Here is an 18,154-nt window from a genome sequence, read left to right as displayed (position 1 = left end):
TGAGACAGATCTGGGGGTCATATTATATCGGTTCCTTCGAGAATCTGTCTCACCTCGCCTGTGCTTACTAAACCGTCGCTAATACATGGCCTGATATTGACACTCGTCTGTCTGGCTATTTCTACGTATGGATGGAATATTATAATAGCTCAAATAGAATATTATAATAGCTCATTCTAGTAGGAATGACGTATATTTGAAAATATCAGGAAACCTTTGGTTATGATAAATAATTTTTGGCAATGTGCACTTCCATTAAGTCTCAAATTTGTCACATAAGATTAAACTAATTAATAACATGAACTAAAGGTCGACGTAATAGTATGGTCTTACGCACCTGTTAGTTATAATTTTAAATAGGTTTACTAATTATTATACAGTATATTATGCTGCCATTGGCCGGCAAATACTTTTGCCTAACGGAATGGTACCGGTACCATTACTACTACGTTACGCTGCTATGTCATACTGGCATAGCTGGGCACCGTTAATCAAATAGTTAACTTCGATAATCGCTAATCCGTTACTATAAAAGTTAACTTCGTTAATCGTTAAAGAGATACATTTCAACAAATTTAACGGAAGTTAAAGTTAATCGATAATCCGTTAATCGCTATAAAAATATAATTTTACTGTTGCTAGTTGCATCATTTATGAACTATTTAGTATTTGCGTAAGTTTATATGTTACTGTAAAAGCCCGAAGTTCGCCAAAATCTCTTAAAAAATCCCAGCTGCCAAATGGTAACAGCGAAATGTTAATAAATATTCTATTTGGACTCATATCGACGTTGGTTCGGTAAATTCTAGGTTTTATATGTTTTATTGGGTCAATCATGCGGTCGTAGTCATGGTGCGTAGGTTCCTCGGATTGAAACACCTCTAATCGAAGTTGAGATCCACGGTAACTTGGTAGATGAACTCTGCAATCTGGCTTGATACGTCGGTTGCGTGATTTTTGTGACATGCATGATGATTTATATTCTATTTCGCAGTTAGTGATTGCAGTAGGACTAATAAACTTTAGCAAACAAGTGATCCAAAGGCACCAAGACTGTGAATTTCTGAAAATCCTAGGTTTTGCCGTACTCCGGGCTTTTATAGTAGCGGTCAGAGCAAGTTTTACTCGGCGCGTGCGGAACTGGATTAACGATTAACGGACTCGAAGACATTTTTTAAAGTTAACTTAAACTTAAAAGTTAATCCGTTAACCAAAATGTTAACTTCGTTAATTAACGAGTTAATGCCCAGCTATGCATACTGGTTATACCGGTCATAGTAACCCGAACAACAAAAGTAAGATTTCTCAGTGATGTATCTAATCCATGGGCTAAGATTATTTTATTCGAATTTAAAATAAAAAACATAGCCAAGCTCTTCTTACACGTAATTACGTTTACTTACGCCTAATTAGGTGGTTAGTCATTTGCATTTGTTTAATTAGGATCTGCATTTATTTCAAGCATATGGTTTTATATTAATGAATGGTGCATTGTATTGTTGAGTGAACCAGCATCAATCTTTATCAATAATTAACTAAAGAAAGATACAAACTTTACGGTACGAATATACTTTATACTCAATAATTATGTAACTACACATGTCGATATCAAGGGTCAATATTAACAAGAAAAGTAAACTAATTGATAGTAATTGTTTTGAATATGTATAAGAACCAACCTGCTTATTGATTATTTTTCTGATATGACTGTAACTATAAAAACGATTCAAATACTTAACTGAATTAACGAGTACCCATGTACCTTCATAAGTATAGTAGGTATAACTTATTAAATCACTAATATTACAAAGTCACTGACTCCAGAGAGGCCTAGCCCATGATCATAATTTCCAAAACATAACGTACTCATTTCATTTCATAACATAATCATGCCAATATTTACGTACCTACGGTAAACTTAAATAGAGTAAATAGTTATAGCTCATTTTTGTAAGCGATTGTGATTTGATGGCTAGACCGCTTGGTTTATTCATTAACAAAAATTATCAAATTGCCCAACGATCACGTAGCAGTATCATAATGACCGGGCATTGTGATAAAAAATGGCGTCTAGACAATGACTAATCACTTTGCCCAATACGGCTAGGTATTATTCATAATGCCCGGGCATTATACATAATGCCCTTATTAATCACTTGGTCCATAACACCGTCGCCTAGCACCCCTAATACAAGCTTTGCTTAGTTTGGGGCTAGGTTGATTTGTGTAAGGTGTCCCCCAATATTTATTTATTATTTATTTATTTAGTTTAGATAATCATGAAAAGCGACAAACGAAAAACAGTAAGGCATACCTAAATGATGTTCTTCATTATTATTCCCACCTAAATACTTACTTAAGCACACTCACTGTATTTTATGAGGGCTCAACTCATATTACGGGCGACTAACCACATATTACTTACACTGGGCACCTACCTACTAAGTGTATCATTACGAGGTCAAGAAGATGCGACAAGTTCCAAGTAGATACTAATATGCACCACACACAAATGTAAGTCGGTTACTTTGTAATACTTATAGCTTTACAACTTATTACACTTATCTTCTAATCGCGTCCAAGTCACCCGGGCGCGATTAGTAGGTAGGTACCTCCATACATAGTAGTACATGGTACCTAAAAATCACTGCTATGAATGATTTTTTAAAATTGCAAACGGGACTTCATCGCGTATTATTATGTTTTTAACACTGACCTCCGAGGTTTCAAGGACGACATTGTCCCCGTGGTCTCAGAGCAGATTCTAAAACTTAATTTTAAATAATGAATTTGTGTAAAAATCGTGTAAGTTTAAATTAGTGAAATTAATGACTTCAATGAAAAAGCAAAGGTAACTGACCTATAAATCATTATATTTCCTTCTGGTTTTTCAATGGAGCAGTGTCTTTTCAAAAAGGTTTATTATTGGATGTTTTTCTATAGCGAAATAAGCTCATCACGCCTCAATGGCAATGTGGTTTATTAATATTATAATTATGGTCCTATAGTAAACCATGTCTCAATTATGTTTTCCTTCAGAATATTAGTAGCAAGATAAAGTCAACTTTAATATTTAGTTATTAGAATTTCTATGTTTAAATTTTATTTTAATTGTTTAATCTTTGTACCTATTAATAAAATTTTCTGTCTCTTTAAGGATTTACTTTTACAAAACTGTTTATAACTACCTACAATTAGATCTACTTACTGCCCATTAGATCTATGCCTCTACACTTAATCCAACCAAGTTCCATTACTAAAAGTTTTGTATTGCGTTTTGATACGCACTAACGTACGTAATTTAAATATTTTAAAACCTAAATACTTACAGTCTAAAATTACACAGTTTTACTTATTAGCGATATATTTCAAAAGAACATCAAAAATAAGCAGAGCTTTTTAGGGTAGGTAGTTGTAAGGTTTCTGAGCTATTGTTTTGATTTCCCCTTGACGAGGAAAAATGGAAAGTTATTTTGCAAAGTAATACCTAGAACCAAGGGAAAATTATTTATCAACAGTTTGTCGGTTTATATAGGTACTTATTGTAGAATTTTGAAGCTACCCGTCTATTTACCTACGTGCTTGGCCGATTTTATATTCTCTAAAGCTTTTCTTATCAAGGTACACCTTGGAACTTTCGTAAGTATCATGAAAAAAAAAACACAATATCCAGCTCACAAATCCACAGGAAAGAAGTTTGTGGCAACAATTATTGCAAAACTAATGCAGGACTCGCGATAGCGTAATGTAGTAGAGATAAAGTCACGTAGGTAATTAATACCTATAGCAAAAATCAATCTTAGCTTTACTCAATTACGGACATAATAGCGCACTGCTGTAAGTAGGTTCCTTAATTGTCTATACTTGCCATATTTATTGTACTATTGACTGTTAAGAATTACACGAAGTGTACCTATATTTTAAATTAATTGGTATACTAATCATGAATGACGGCAACAATGTAAGCAAGTGTGTTTACTAGAAGTAACCGTGATTCACGGGCACGTGTCGGAGCGGCGCGGGCCGCGGGCGCACTTCGCGTCGCTTTCGTCCAAGGGCAACACGTGTTCGTCAACTTGTGTCTTCATTTGTTACGTCATTATTGTCCCTTCGATTATCAAATGTTTAATTATTTTGAGATAGAGGTCCCTCATATTTTTCTGAAATGTAAATTAATCCTATACTTACCTGCCAAATCCTCCAAATAAGTGCCATTTGTGTTTAATTAAGTACACCTCCCTATTCATACTAATATTATAAATGGGAAAGTGTGTGTGTCTGTTTGTTTGTCCGCCTTTCACGGCAAAACGGAGCGATGAATTGCCGTGATTTTAATTGTGGAGTCGTGATTGAAGGGATGGAGAGGACATAGGCTACTTTTTGTCTCTTTCTAACGCGTGCGAAGTCGCGGGCAAAAAGGTAGTATCTTATACATACATATTTATATATATGTATTTGTATATGATCAATAATATGTAGTATTACATTCGATTAGGGTGATAAAAAATTACAAAATGATGAATCCTTAACATAAATATATGTGAATCTAACAAGAAATTACTTCGATACCTGCTTATTTGCTTACCTATTAAGAACCTATAAACCCATCGGTTAGAAATAAAATCAATTTTAAAAGGTTAATATAAAATAATCAATCCAGATGAACTTTCACAAGTTCCTATTCTTGACGTGGCACGGCTTGACATAATAATATTAATATATAATTGAACCTTATGTCCATGATCAAATGGGGTTTTGATTATACCTAGTAGTCTCTGCACATTGCATTAGAATTATTATATTGCACACTGAATAGTAGTAAACTACACACTTATAACGCATTGATTAATCTCACGCGTGCAAAAGGTTATCATTTATAATGCACGGTGATACTTCACCCGACAGTTCGATAAAATTTCTTATAGGCAATCTTCGTCTTCCTTAATTATACCTATATATATCATTATTTTTTTCATTTCAAGGATTTCTAGGTAAAACGATTGAAAAACCTTCACACTTCAATTTTCTTATAGGGGCAGTTCTCAGGAGGGGCGTTTCTCGTGTCGGGGGCAGAAAAATTGAATAAATCTGAATTAATTTAAGTATGATCTTCAGCCTGTGTTATATATCACTATAAAATTATATATTTATACATACCTACATAGGTACATACACTCACGCTTGTTTCCCAAAGGGGTAGGCAGTATAATTTCAAATGAAAGCCGAATTCCCGCGTACAGTAAACATGCCCCGAGTCTTGTGCTATCAAATAGCTATGTACAGTCAGCAATATTCTTAGCTTAACACTTTTGTATAGAAATTGTAGCTGCGTGTAATTACCTAAATGATCTGTAAAGCCCACGTCGCGAGTTGATAAGTCCATCGTGCAGTTCATAACTCAAACCTAAGCGGATGTTTCAATTCCGTCAAACACAATCATAGCTTAATCACGTGAGAGGATTCTTATTGAAAAATGGTCTCAATTAAGATCCAGGGAGATATTTCTCAGATTTCTTTGATTGCTTCCTGTGTATAATTTAGGAAGTTTTTCTGAGCTCTACGTACAGAGTGGAATTTTGAGCGTTGGGTTAAAACAATAAGGCACGTTAGTTAAAGTTAAGGCACTCAGTTTCTCACCAACCAACCCGAAACAACTGATGATTGTTAGGTAGGTCGGTAGATAAAATGTTAAAAGATGAAGGGTTAAAAGAACGGACCATGACCCTTTCTCTAATCATCTCATTGGTTCGGCCTGTAAAATAATTCTCACAGGCGATCTGGTCAGTGCAGCAGCACTTGCCATTGTCCCGGCTCAAGTAGAAAATTACTGTATCCGCTCCGCAGCGTCTTATTTCACGACAGTTTGCTCCTTTTAGTGCCGCTATGTGGCCTTAAATGGACATTCCTTGGACCGAGTGCCGAGCAGCAAGATAGAACACGTTGAGATATAAAGTGCTTGGAATGTTACCTAGTTATTTTTCAGGGGACACAACTAGCAAAACTTTTTAAACTATAACAGTTGTTAGTAAAGTAGAATTTATAACGGCCGAATATGGAATAATATGCGGTAAAGGGTTAACATCTAGGTACAACTGCTAGCAGAAAATAGAAGGAAACGCTGTTATTTAAAAAAAAATACGTTTATGTCTTCGGTGCCGTAGCCGAATGGCATATCTGCGACGCGAAACGAAACGCCGCGAAAGGTAGTCTGGCTCTGTCGCGCCAATACGCACGAGCGATGAAGATAAATATCCACGAGCGTTTCGTTTCGTGAGCGTTTGTGCCATTCGGCTACGTACCCTGTTGTATCCTGAACTCGATTTCCATTTTTTCCAACTGAATCCTTAGCAGTTTTCTCTTTTGCTGACGTTGAATATTACTTAGCCCAAACGACAAAACAGAACACTACTTATCAAATCTATTTTTAGGTTCCGTATCACAAAATAAAAAACGAAAATAAACTCTATTTGAAATTAAAAACTCTACAATTACAAAGTCTACAGTTCCAGTCGTTTATGCTGAAAAAATTAATTAAGTAGTTCCAGTTGACCTAAAACTATAAATTTTGGCAAATAACATCGTCTTACACTACCTCCCTACATGTTATTACAGAATAAAAAAGTTACACATATACAAATATAAAAAAAAAACAAGTGTACCGACTAACTACTCCGACTACCACTACTTACTCTGATTTTTTGAAATAATCGCTTTGAAAGTCTCTCTAATAATTATTCTGAGCGCTCGAAGTCTCGGCAGGTGCAGGGAGGAATGTCATTCACATACACTGTACTCAATGACCCTTGTGCTAGGTACTTGTATCATAAAATTTACAAACTACTCATGAGTGGGAACTTTAGTTGCCAGGCGAATTCTCCTGTGGTTAGTCCTTTTTTAGGGTTTCGTTAAGGGAAAAACACAACTTTATAGGTAGAATCACTTTGTTGTCCATCCGCCTGTCTGTCAAGACGTGGAAATATCGAGTAAGCAAATTGAAACCGTATTGGCAACATGTGTGGAGAAGTGGCGCTGATTGACAAACACACACATCTTATAGACATGTCAAACTTTAATGCTAACGGCGGCCGTTGGAACTAATTTGACTCCATAAGATTTAACATAGAAACATACAACATACAATCACGCCTGTATCCCATAAAGGGGTAGGCAGAACACATGAAACTACTAAAGCTTCAGTGCCACTCTTGGCAAATAAGGGGTTGAAAGAAAACGAAACTGTGAATAGAAAAGCCCACAAAATTAGTGGAACACCAGGCCCCGTAGCCGAATGGCATTTCTCCGACGCCAAACGAAAGCGATACGCCGCTGGCTCTGTCGCGCCAATACGCAAGCGCGATAGAGATAGATATCTACTAGCGCTTCGTTTCGTGAGCGTTTCGTGAGCGATTGTGCCATTCGGCTAGCCACCCAGTTATGCACCTGGCTAATACCTACTAGATCCTTTTAAACTGTATCAACTATAGTACCCGAAACGTCAATGAAAAATGTTATGTTAATATGTCGGATATTTTTAAATTAACTTTTCTAATGTCAGTTGTTTTATAAATACGCTCTGCACCATGTTGGCATGGCATCCACATCATTATCAACATGGAAAGCTTTAAAAATTAGAAAAATGCGCTCTTAGGGGAAACAAATTAATACAATTAAAAAATAATGTAATGTCTCAAAGAAAACAACAAAAAAAAGCTGGTTTAAGTAGGTAGGTAGGTACCTAGCTACCCAATAGGAGACTTCACGTAGACCTAGAATTGTAAAATTTTGCAAAGAGCAAAAAAATCTAAGAAAACCTAAGTTAATTTTAAACGGAAATCTGGATATTTTAGTTAAATCGATTATTTAGACTCGGACATTAATGCGCCTAAGGTCGTTGCCCTGTTGATAAATGATTGATAACAATTAGGTAGTTTATAATATAATTATATAGCTTAAATTTAAAAAAAGGTATTTTAGAAAACTTTGACCCAAGGAAAATCGAACGAGAAAAGGGGTGTATAAACGGTTATAAGACGCCACAGCGATATAATCTGAAATATTCATTGTCGGTTTTGGTTTACATCTTTGTGCTGAAGACTTTTGCCAATGACAGATCAGCAGCATATCGGTGTGATATCTTATATTAAGCATTATTTGAATCGGCCGTATCGAATTATGGAATATACGATAAGAGACAAACGAGCAGCAGAGTCGCCTGATGGTAAGCGATCACTGCCGCCCATGGGCACCCGAAACACGAGAAGTGTTTGAGGTGCGTTACCGGCCTTTACGGGTTTTAAATTAATTGCAAAAGGTGCCTAAAATTAATCTGAAGATTAATTTTAGGCACCTTTTGCAATTAAAAATGGTTATGAATAACCATTTTTAACCCCCGACGCAAAAACGAAGGGGTGTTATAAGTTTGACGTGTCTGTCTGTGTGTATGTCTGTCTGTCTGTCTGTCTATCTGTCTGTCTGTGTGTGTGTCTGTCTGTGGCATCGTAGCTCTCGAACGGATGAACCGATTTTGATTTAGTTTTTTTTGTCTGAAAGCTGAGTTATTTTTGTACGAAAGTACAATAAAGATATAAGTAAGCTGCAATGCCAGTTTCGTTTTCTTTTAACACCTTATTTGCCAAGAGTGGCCCTGAAGCTTTAGTAGTTTCATGTGCTCTGCCTACCCCTTTATGGGATACAGGCGTGATTGTATGTAAGTAAGCACATCGCAGTTGCGTACATGAGGATATAAATATTTTCCTGTATCATTGTATATTTTGATACATTATCAGTGTGATTGGTTATCAGTTATTATTATTTGGATTGTTATCTACAGCCCTTTATTGTATGTAAACTAACGAACTAAGTTTCAAGTACACCGTATTAGAAACAAATTTTAAAGATATTTGGACGTTAGCAATCCAAACCTCACCAGTTATCAGATGGGTAAGTATAACCACATGTCTTTGCCTACCTGGGTGGCTAGCCGAATGGCACAAACGCTCACGAAACGAAACGCTAGTACATATCTATCCCTATCGCTCTTGCGTATTGGCGCGACAGAGCCGGACTACGTTTCGTTTTCGTTTGGCGTCGGAGAAATGCCATTCGGCTACGGGGCCTGTAAGCCATGAGCTTATCTACCTAATTACTTAATAATGTTACGAACGGTTGATATTTATTTTTCCCCTCACTAGCTCGGAAATACGTGTTTTGTCCTTTAATACCAGCGGGTAAAAACGCATTTTATCCACTAGTGGGTAAAGTAATTTGACCTTGAATAAAGTCAAATTAACTGCTTTAAAATTGATAAAAGTAGGTGAATCTAGTAATAAAGATGATTTACCACCTGCGGAACTACTGGAAGCAGTGATAAACGCATTTTTAGGGTTCCGTACCTCAAAGAGGAAAAACGGAACCCTTATAGGATCACTCGCGTGTCTGTCTGTCCCTCTGTCACAGCCGATTTCTCCGAAACTACTAGACCGATTTACTTGAAATTTGGCACACGTATGTAAACAAGTGGCCCAAAGACGGACATGTAATATAATTAAATGAAATTAAACGAAATTTAATAATAGGGGCCACTTTTGGGGGGTAAAATTGAAAATTAAAAATCAAAGTTATTATAACTATATTGTGCTACATATCAAATGAAAGAGCATTTTATAAGCATCTCAAATATATTTTTTTTATAGTTTTTTTTTTGGTTATTTAGAAGTAATTTAAGAAAATAAGCAAAAAATGACCATTCCCCCCCCCCCTTATCTCCGAAACTACTTAGCGTAAAATTTTCAAAAAAATACACGAGATAGCCCTCTACCTGTAGATTACAGGAAAACCTATTAGAAATCTACAGTCAAGCGTAAGTCGGACTTAAGAGAAAAAACTCAAATTGAGATTTTTCACTCACTGCCGCTGCAAGTACTTACTAAATGTTTTGAAATTTTGTGAGCGCCATGGACAGGTAGAAAGAAATTCATTTCTGTTTAGAAATTGTTAAAAATTTTAAGCATTTGCCAAAATGACTTAAGTTCCTACTAAAAAAGAGGCGCTTACGACTGTTTAGAACTGCACTGACCATAATATTGCCCTAATAGGTCCAAAAAATGGTGTATATATACGAAAACAAAAAAATTGTGCCACCGACAACCAAAATCTGAAGTCTATTTGCTCTATCTCTTATAGTTTCCAAAATATACGCAAAATCTTTAAAGTACAAATCTAGTATACGTTGCCATCACATGTCGTCAGGCGCTCATGACCTTTTTGTATGGAAATGTCGAAATCCGACTCGCACTTTACCGATTTTCATAGAAAGTTGTGTTTTATTATAGTTTTGAAGGAGGTTTCTTGTTTTTAACCACCAACGCAAAAATATAATAATAATAATAGGTTTGACGCTTGACATGTCTGTCTGGCATCATAGCTCCCGAACGAATCAATCGATTTTGATTTAGTTTTTAATGTTTAAGGTGAATTCGTCGCGAGTTTTTTTTTGTACCACGTAGGTGGCAAACATGCATACGGTCCGCCTGATGGAAAGCGGTGACTGTTACATATGGACGCCTGCCACTCAAGGAGTGGCACATGTGCGTTGCCGACTCGACTCATTAGAAACTTGTACAAACCTGTACTTAGAAGGGGCCTGGGTGCCGACGACTCAAAGGACCGAAGGAAGGAGGGGGAAGGAAGGAAGGAGTACCGCACCCTCGTTGAGCTCTGGCTGCCTTACTCACCGGCAGTAACACAACAATGAGTAAAGTCTAGTGCTACTTGATTGCGGTCTTTTGTAAAGCGGAGGTATTAGACTCTGCTCTACCTTAGAGTATATTCAATTTAGTATTAGAGTTATCAGTCAAGAAATTTAAATGCAGCGCCATCTATTATTAGTTTCGACAACTTTTCATGTGACTTTCCATGCCTAAAGGTTCGCACAAGTCTCAAGTCGCGTAAATTACTTAGTAAATTTTGCCGAGAGACGGCGCTAAATACAATAATACTCATTAGAGTACCTATACTTCTAGTCAAAGACATATATAACTCCATATAGACAGATAAAGTCTAAGAATAAAACGTACTTACCTCAGTACCACACAGAAGAAGGGCTCAGCTAGATGGCGCTAATATTAATATTAACACGCTTTTATTAGGTCGTCGTGTATGTAACTAACTATGTAATGGAATCTACGGAGGCTAATTTAACCATCTTCCAAGGATCGTAGCGTAATGATAATTGGCAGCTGTATGTAGTTCTGATGACAGTACAATAATATTATGGTACTGTTGAACTGATCTGATGATGGAGCCGGAAGATATGAACTGGAACTACATGATGGAACATCGTATCATAGCTGTTTTTGGGTTTCTTAGAAAAGTCTTGTAATGAACTTTGACTACGATTAGGTTTCAAGGTCTGATGATGGAGCCGGAAGATATGAACTGGAACTACATGATGGAACATCGTATCATAGCTGTTTTTGAGTTTCTTAGCAAAGTCTTGTAATGAACTTTGACTACGATTAGGTTTCAAGGTCTGAAGATGAAGCCGGAAGATATGAACTGGAACTACATGATGTAACATCGTATCATAGCTGTTTTTGCGTTTCTTAGAAAAGTCTTGTAATGAACTTTGACTACGATTAGGTTTCAAGGTCTGATGATGGAGCCGGAAGATATGAACTGGAACTACATGATATAACATCGTATCATAGTAGTTTTTGGGTTTCTTAGAAAAGTCTTGTAATGAACTTTGACTACGATTAGGTTTCAAGGTCTGATGATGGAGCCGGAAGATATGAACTGGAACTACTAAAAAGATCAACGTAGTATTTAAAATAAGTTGGGATAGGGTTTTCTTGACACCCTTAAGAGCAAATAAAGGGGGGCTCAGGGGCGATCGAAGCCCCCCACAAAAAAGACAGATCAACGTAGTATTTAAAATAAGTTGGGTTAAGGTTTTCTTGTGACCCTCTAGAGGAAATAAAGGGGGCTCGGGGGCGAAGCCCCCGCAAAAAAGAAAGATCAAAGTAGTATTTAAAATAAGTTGGGTTAGGGTTTTCTTGTGACCGTTCAGAGCAAATAAAGGGGGGGGGGGGGGCTCGGGGGCGAAGCCCCCGCAAAAAGAAAGATCAACGTAGTATTTAAAATAAGTTGGGATAGGGTTTTCTTGTGACCCTTAAGAGCAAGTAAAGAGGGGCTCGGGGGCGAAGCTCCCCACAAAAAAAAGATCAACATAGTATTTAAAATAAGTTGGGATAGGGTTTTCTTGAGACCCTTAAGAGGAAATAAAGGGGGGCTCGGGGGGCGAAGCCCTCCGCATAAAATAAACATCAACGTAGTATTTAAAGTAAGTTGGGATAGGGTTTTCTTGTGACCCTGAAGATCATGAATAAGGGGGGCTCGGGGGCGAAGCCCCCCGCATAAAAGAAAGATCAACGTAGTATTTAAAATAAGTTGGGATAGGGTTTTCTTGAGACCCTTAAGAGCATATAAAGGAGGGCTCGGGGGGGAAAGCCCCCGCATAAAAGAAAGATCAACATAGTAGAGAATGCCTTAAAGCATGATTCCGCCTTTTGTACTGCAAGATTTTCTTTTATCACTGCTTCCAGTAGTTCCACAGGTGGTAAATGATCTTTATTACTAGATTCACCTACTTTTATCAATTTTAAAGCACTAGTGGATAAAATGCGTTTTTACCCGCTGGTATTAAAGGACAAAACACGTGTTTCCGAGCTAGTGAGGGGAAAAATTCAATGTTGGCTGCTCGCGTGCGGTCCGTTTGTTAATGTAGGTAAGAATTTAGAATAGCGTCATTTTGTGAACATCAAAGGAGTGAGCCTTCTGTACTTGTACTATTATACATATATTCTGTGACAAAACTAACAACATGTGTTCCAAGTACAACATTCGAAATGCCGGAAAGTTAGTAGGTATCGACCGTAAATTGGCGAAATCCAATTTACGGTCAAATTAACACATGTGATGGACCCTGCCGTCTATAATAAATTGCCGCAATATGTGGTTGAAGCGCCTAGTGTGTCGAACTTTAAGTACCTATCGCTTAAAAAATTGGCTGGTCGAGCACCCGTTCTACACTTATGACAATTTTTTTATTAAGTACCTAATTAGAAAAATATTTTTGTGCATTTTTTATGTGAATATTGCCTAACTTTTTGTAATTTCAATCTTCTGTCTATTTATTCTCTAAGTATTATTGTTGTATGAATATTATTTTTTGAAATCAAATCTTGACGTGTAAAATGGCGTTGAATGAATAAATGAATATGAGTATGAGTAGTATGGTTATTTTAACCATTGAAAGTTTGTACGGAACCCTCGGTGGGCGAGTCCGACTCGCACTTGGCCGGTTTTTTCGTTGTAGTTTCCTCGCTATAGTGAGGGGAAAAGTTTTGTGTTACACTCGGGTGCAAATGTATTTTACTTCTCGCGTGTTAAAAAACTCGCAAGTTCAGGATTCTATTCTCGAACCACTCGCTTCGCTCGTGGTTCAACTATAGAATCATTTCACTCTAGGTAGGTTTATGATATCGTTTTCCAAAGTGACAAGTTGACACTGACTTATGTACATACTTATCCTATCCATGTTGTATCCAGATCGAATATTATACCTATAGGTAAGTATTCAATTTCGAATGGGGCCCTATAGATCAGTCAATGAATGCTCAAAAGGGGGGTCTAGGTGGAATGGCCGAAAGCAGAAAGTTTCACTACGGGATGTTGTTAGGGGTAGTTAGGAGACATACATACTAAAAGTCCTCGTTCTTTGGACGTGAGCTCGAAGAGGGGGGGATGAAAAAAGGTCCCATTTTTTGGTTTTTTGCTCATATTTCAAAAACTATGCGTCATACGAAATTTTGGTTTACTACACCTTGAAAGCTTATAAAATTCTCTATAACTTTGATCTAGAAACTTTTTTTCTATTCTCAACCATTATCTAGGTATGAGCTCCTAAAAACTGTTAATTTTTTTAAATCGTTTTCCCCCCACTTTTTGCTTCATACATTGCTCCATATCTTGAAAAATATTTATCTTAGACAAAAGTTTTCTTAAAAAATCTTGTAGATCATTCAAATTACTTTCATAATATGTGTACAATTGCTTCTGGGTCATGTACCGTTGAATAATTATACGACTTTAAAACGAAATGAAACAACAAATGTATGTGATAAACGTGTAAAATATGTATTTCATGAACATGATTGTATTATGATGCTGTATAAATGCATTCACACAACAGGTAACAATACAATTAGCTGTACATAAAGGCCTTGTCATACCCACATCTACCACTACTACAATCTGTAGTGCACCGGCAAAATATTAACTTCAGTATTTCTTCCGGAGCAGCTGGTACTTTGGTTTGTACAGGAATCAGTAAGTTGCTTTCGTTCCGTGCCCATCCCCATTCATCATCCTCCTTGCGTTATCCCGGCATTTGCCACGGCTCACGGGAGCCTGGGGTCCACTTTGACAACTAATCCCAAGATTTGGCGTAGGCACTAGTTTTACGAAAGCGACTGCCATCTGACTTTCCAACCCGAAGGGTAACTAGGACATTGGAATTAGTCTGGTTTCCTCACGATGTTTTCCTTCACCGAAAAGCGACTGGCAAATATCAAATGACATTTCGCACATAAGTTCAGAAAAAAGCCCCCCTCGCTAATATACTTGACTGATTCCTGTACAAACCAAAATACCAGCTGCTCCGGAAGAAATACTGAAGTTAATATTTTGCCGGTGCACTACAGATTGTAGTAGTGGTAGATGTGGGTATGACAAGGCCTTTATGTACAGCTAATTGTATTGTTACCTGTTGTGTGAATGCATTTATACAGCATCATAATACAATCATGTTCATGAAATACATATTTTACACGTTTATCACATACATTTGTTGTTTCATTTCGTTTTAAAGTCGTATAATTATTCAACGGTACATGACCCAGAAGCATATGTACACATATTATAAAAGGTATTTGAATGATCTACAAGATTTTTTAAGAAAACTTTTGTCTAAGATAAATATTTTTCAAGATATGGAGCAATGTATGAAGCAAAAAGTGGGGGGGAAAACGATTTTTAAAAAATTAACAGTTTTTAGGAGCTCATACCTAGATAATGGTTGAGAATAGAAAAAAAGTTTCTAGATCAAAGTTATAGAGAATTTTATAAGCTTTCAAGGTGTAGTAAACCAAAATTTCGTATGACGCATAGTTTTTGAAATATGAGCAAAAAACCAAAAAATGGGACCTTTTTTCATCCCCCCCTCTTCGAGCTCACGTCCAAAGTCCGAGGACTTTTAGTATGTATGTCTCCTGACTACCCCTAACAACATCCCGTAGTGAAACTTTCTGCTTTCGGCCATTCCATCTAGAATCGTTTGTTGACCAAGCTACTATACTCGTAACAGCTCATTTAGCTTAAAATTAAAGTTCTCGTTCTCTTTAGTGAAACCCGTTACAGACCTATTAGGTACTAGTATGTTATTTCATTAAAAAATGGCAGGTCAGCAATGATCACTGTAAAACATTTTTCCCCTCACTAGCTCGGAAACACGTGTTTTGTCCTTTAATACCAGCGGGTAAAAACGCATTTTATCCACTAGTGGGTAAAGTAATTTGACCTTGAATAAAGTCAAATTAACTGCTTTAAAATTGATACGAGCAGGTGAATCTAGTAATAAAGATGATTTACCACCTGTGGAACTACTGAAAGCAGTGATAAACGCATTTTTTGCGTTGTAGTTTCCTCGCTATAGTGAGGGGAAAAGTTTTGTGTTACACTCGGGTGCAAATGTATTTTACTTCTCGTGTGTTAAAAAACTCGCAAGTTCAGGATTCTATTCTCGAACCACTCGCTTCGCTCGTGGTTCAACTATAGAATCCTTTCACTTGCTCGTTTTTCAATTCCACACTCGGCGTTAAAATACAACTTTGCCCCCTTGTATAACAAATAACTACTTTACGTTTACAAACACATTTACTACGAAATTACGGTCGTAGCGCTATATCGCGAATTGTTTCGTAGAGACAAAACGAAAATATAATCGTGATTAGCGGTGAACTGATTCATTCCTCAAATTTTGTTTTTCAATAATATCTACATGTTAATAATTGCAGCTTCTATCATGTAAAACGGAAGAATCCATTGATCATGTAACTACTGCGAAGGTATCACGTAATGTAAGAAGTATTAACAAAACAATTGTACCTAATATATATCGTTATATATATCGCACGCACGCGAACATATTATATATATCGTTGTCTGAGTACCCACAACACAAGCCTTCTTGAGCTTACCGTGGAGCTCAGTCAATTGTGTAAGAATGTCCTATAATACCTCTATTTAGGTATTATTTATTTATATAACATGTCGTTATAATGATGCATAAGTAAACATTAGCATCCCTAACATACCATTTGGGGTAATTCGAACATAAAATACATAATATTCAATTATCGTGTGTATTAGGTAGAGTCCGTCTAAGCAAACTCTGCATCGTGTTTGATAGCAGGTTTATAATTATCAAAAGTTCTTAGAAATTTGATGTTTCTGATAACCTTCCACACGCTGTACTATCATCAGATGATGTGTAGGCAACTATCCATGTAGATAAGTGTAAAGTTAACTTAGACAGCTTCTAAAAGGTACGCTGCTTTTTACATTATTTTTTTTTGTATTTTTGTTGACAGTAAAAGAGTAAAAGTGTACTGAGGAAGCCAGACATCTGGCGCGGGGGCATAGGGTTGTCAGCGGGGTGACATTTTCATCCTATGAATAAAATTACGAGTACTTAATACCTACCTATATTCACGTGCAGCCGTGCCAATTACTTATTTGGTACCTATAACTTAAATATTTATAGGACAGCAACATCTTTTTTATAATATGAACATCTTTAAACAGCAATTCGGGGATCTTTAAAACGGCTGTAATGATTTCGATGAAGTTTGTTACATACCTATGCGGAGGCGATAAATCATCCTACTTATCTACGTATTGACTCTGGGTTTATGCGTATTTTTAAGTTGTTAAAAAAAAATTGTTTTCTTACGAAGCTCTCTTTCTCTCACAGACATTAAATATGAATGAAAGAAGGTAAATAGGTAGATGTCACGATCGGGAGTATGACATACCTACTCGTAACTTTCCTTCTTCTCTAAGTTTTTATGGATCAGGTTCTGACCATGTAAAGCAAAATAAAGAACGTAAAAAATCCGGCCTCAATCCAATAAAACTAATAATAGCAGTCCTGAAGTAATTTGTACACCAAAACAATTAAGATATAATCATTATCAAACTAACCTCAGACTGTCGGTCAACTCCACAACACTGATTTGTAAAACAAATCACACTATCACTGATGACCACTCATTATAAAAAAATATATTGTGTTTGGCGCGTATTTGGGTTCAGTGCTCGCGCAGATAGCGCGCCCGTGTGCTTCCAAGGTTCAGCCGATACTGACACTTATCAGTCTATGACCGTAACCCACGCGTGATAGATTAGCTACAATGTACCTATTTACTAATGTCTAAGCAGTCTATCTACACATACTCTCATTCAACTGTCCTAATGAGTTATCAGAGACATTTTTGTGATTTTCTGTCGTTTTGTTATCAATTGCTAACATACTTATACCTATATACCTAGATAGTTAATTATGTTATTGGACGCGCGATTGGACCAAGTCCCGAATAGTTGATGTCTTCTACCTAGTCACGCTATTCCCCAAGGAACGATAGGATTGCAGAAGTAGATGGTCCGTGACGGGGTATATCGTTTAAAAATCAAGTATATAAGTACTTATAATATTTAATAACCTACATTAGATAGAGTACCTATATCTGTATTTAATCTGACTGATTTATGTGTAAGTAGCTATCGGCAATTGACCGTCGAAAACTAAAATCTCCTTATCAGCCGACCTAGCCTAAGGTGCCAATCGCTTGCGTTACAACGCAAAGCGTTGTTGTCTCTATCACCCTTCATGTCAGTGTGATAGTGACAATCATTCTCTACGGAGCGTAAACGATTGGCATATTGGCTACGCGGGCAGGCATAAATAAAACTAACGCAAATAGTTAGCTTTTATAATATCTACAGGAGAGAAAGACGTTCCCCAAAAACGTCT

General features: G+C 36.7%; 1 protein-coding gene across 1 annotated transcript in view; it reads right to left on the bottom strand.

The window, feature by feature from the left end:
• LOC125229490 (protein peste-like) overlaps nucleotides 1-18,083 on the bottom strand; it is a 48,718-nt gene extending 30,635 nt beyond the window's left edge. Inside the window, exon 1 of the mRNA XM_048134342.1 lies at nucleotides 17,326-18,083. The gene's annotated coding sequence lies outside the window, so the exon portion shown is untranslated. The remainder of the gene's footprint in view (nucleotides 1-17,325) is intronic.
• Between the last annotated feature and the right edge of the window lie 71 nt (nucleotides 18,084-18,154).

The sequence above is a fragment of the Leguminivora glycinivorella genome, chromosome 1, assembly GCF_023078275.1.
Source record: "Leguminivora glycinivorella isolate SPB_JAAS2020 chromosome 1, LegGlyc_1.1, whole genome shotgun sequence".
Taxonomy (NCBI): Eukaryota; Metazoa; Arthropoda; class Insecta; order Lepidoptera; family Tortricidae; genus Leguminivora; species Leguminivora glycinivorella.
This window is presented reverse-complemented; position numbering and strand designations above follow the sequence as displayed.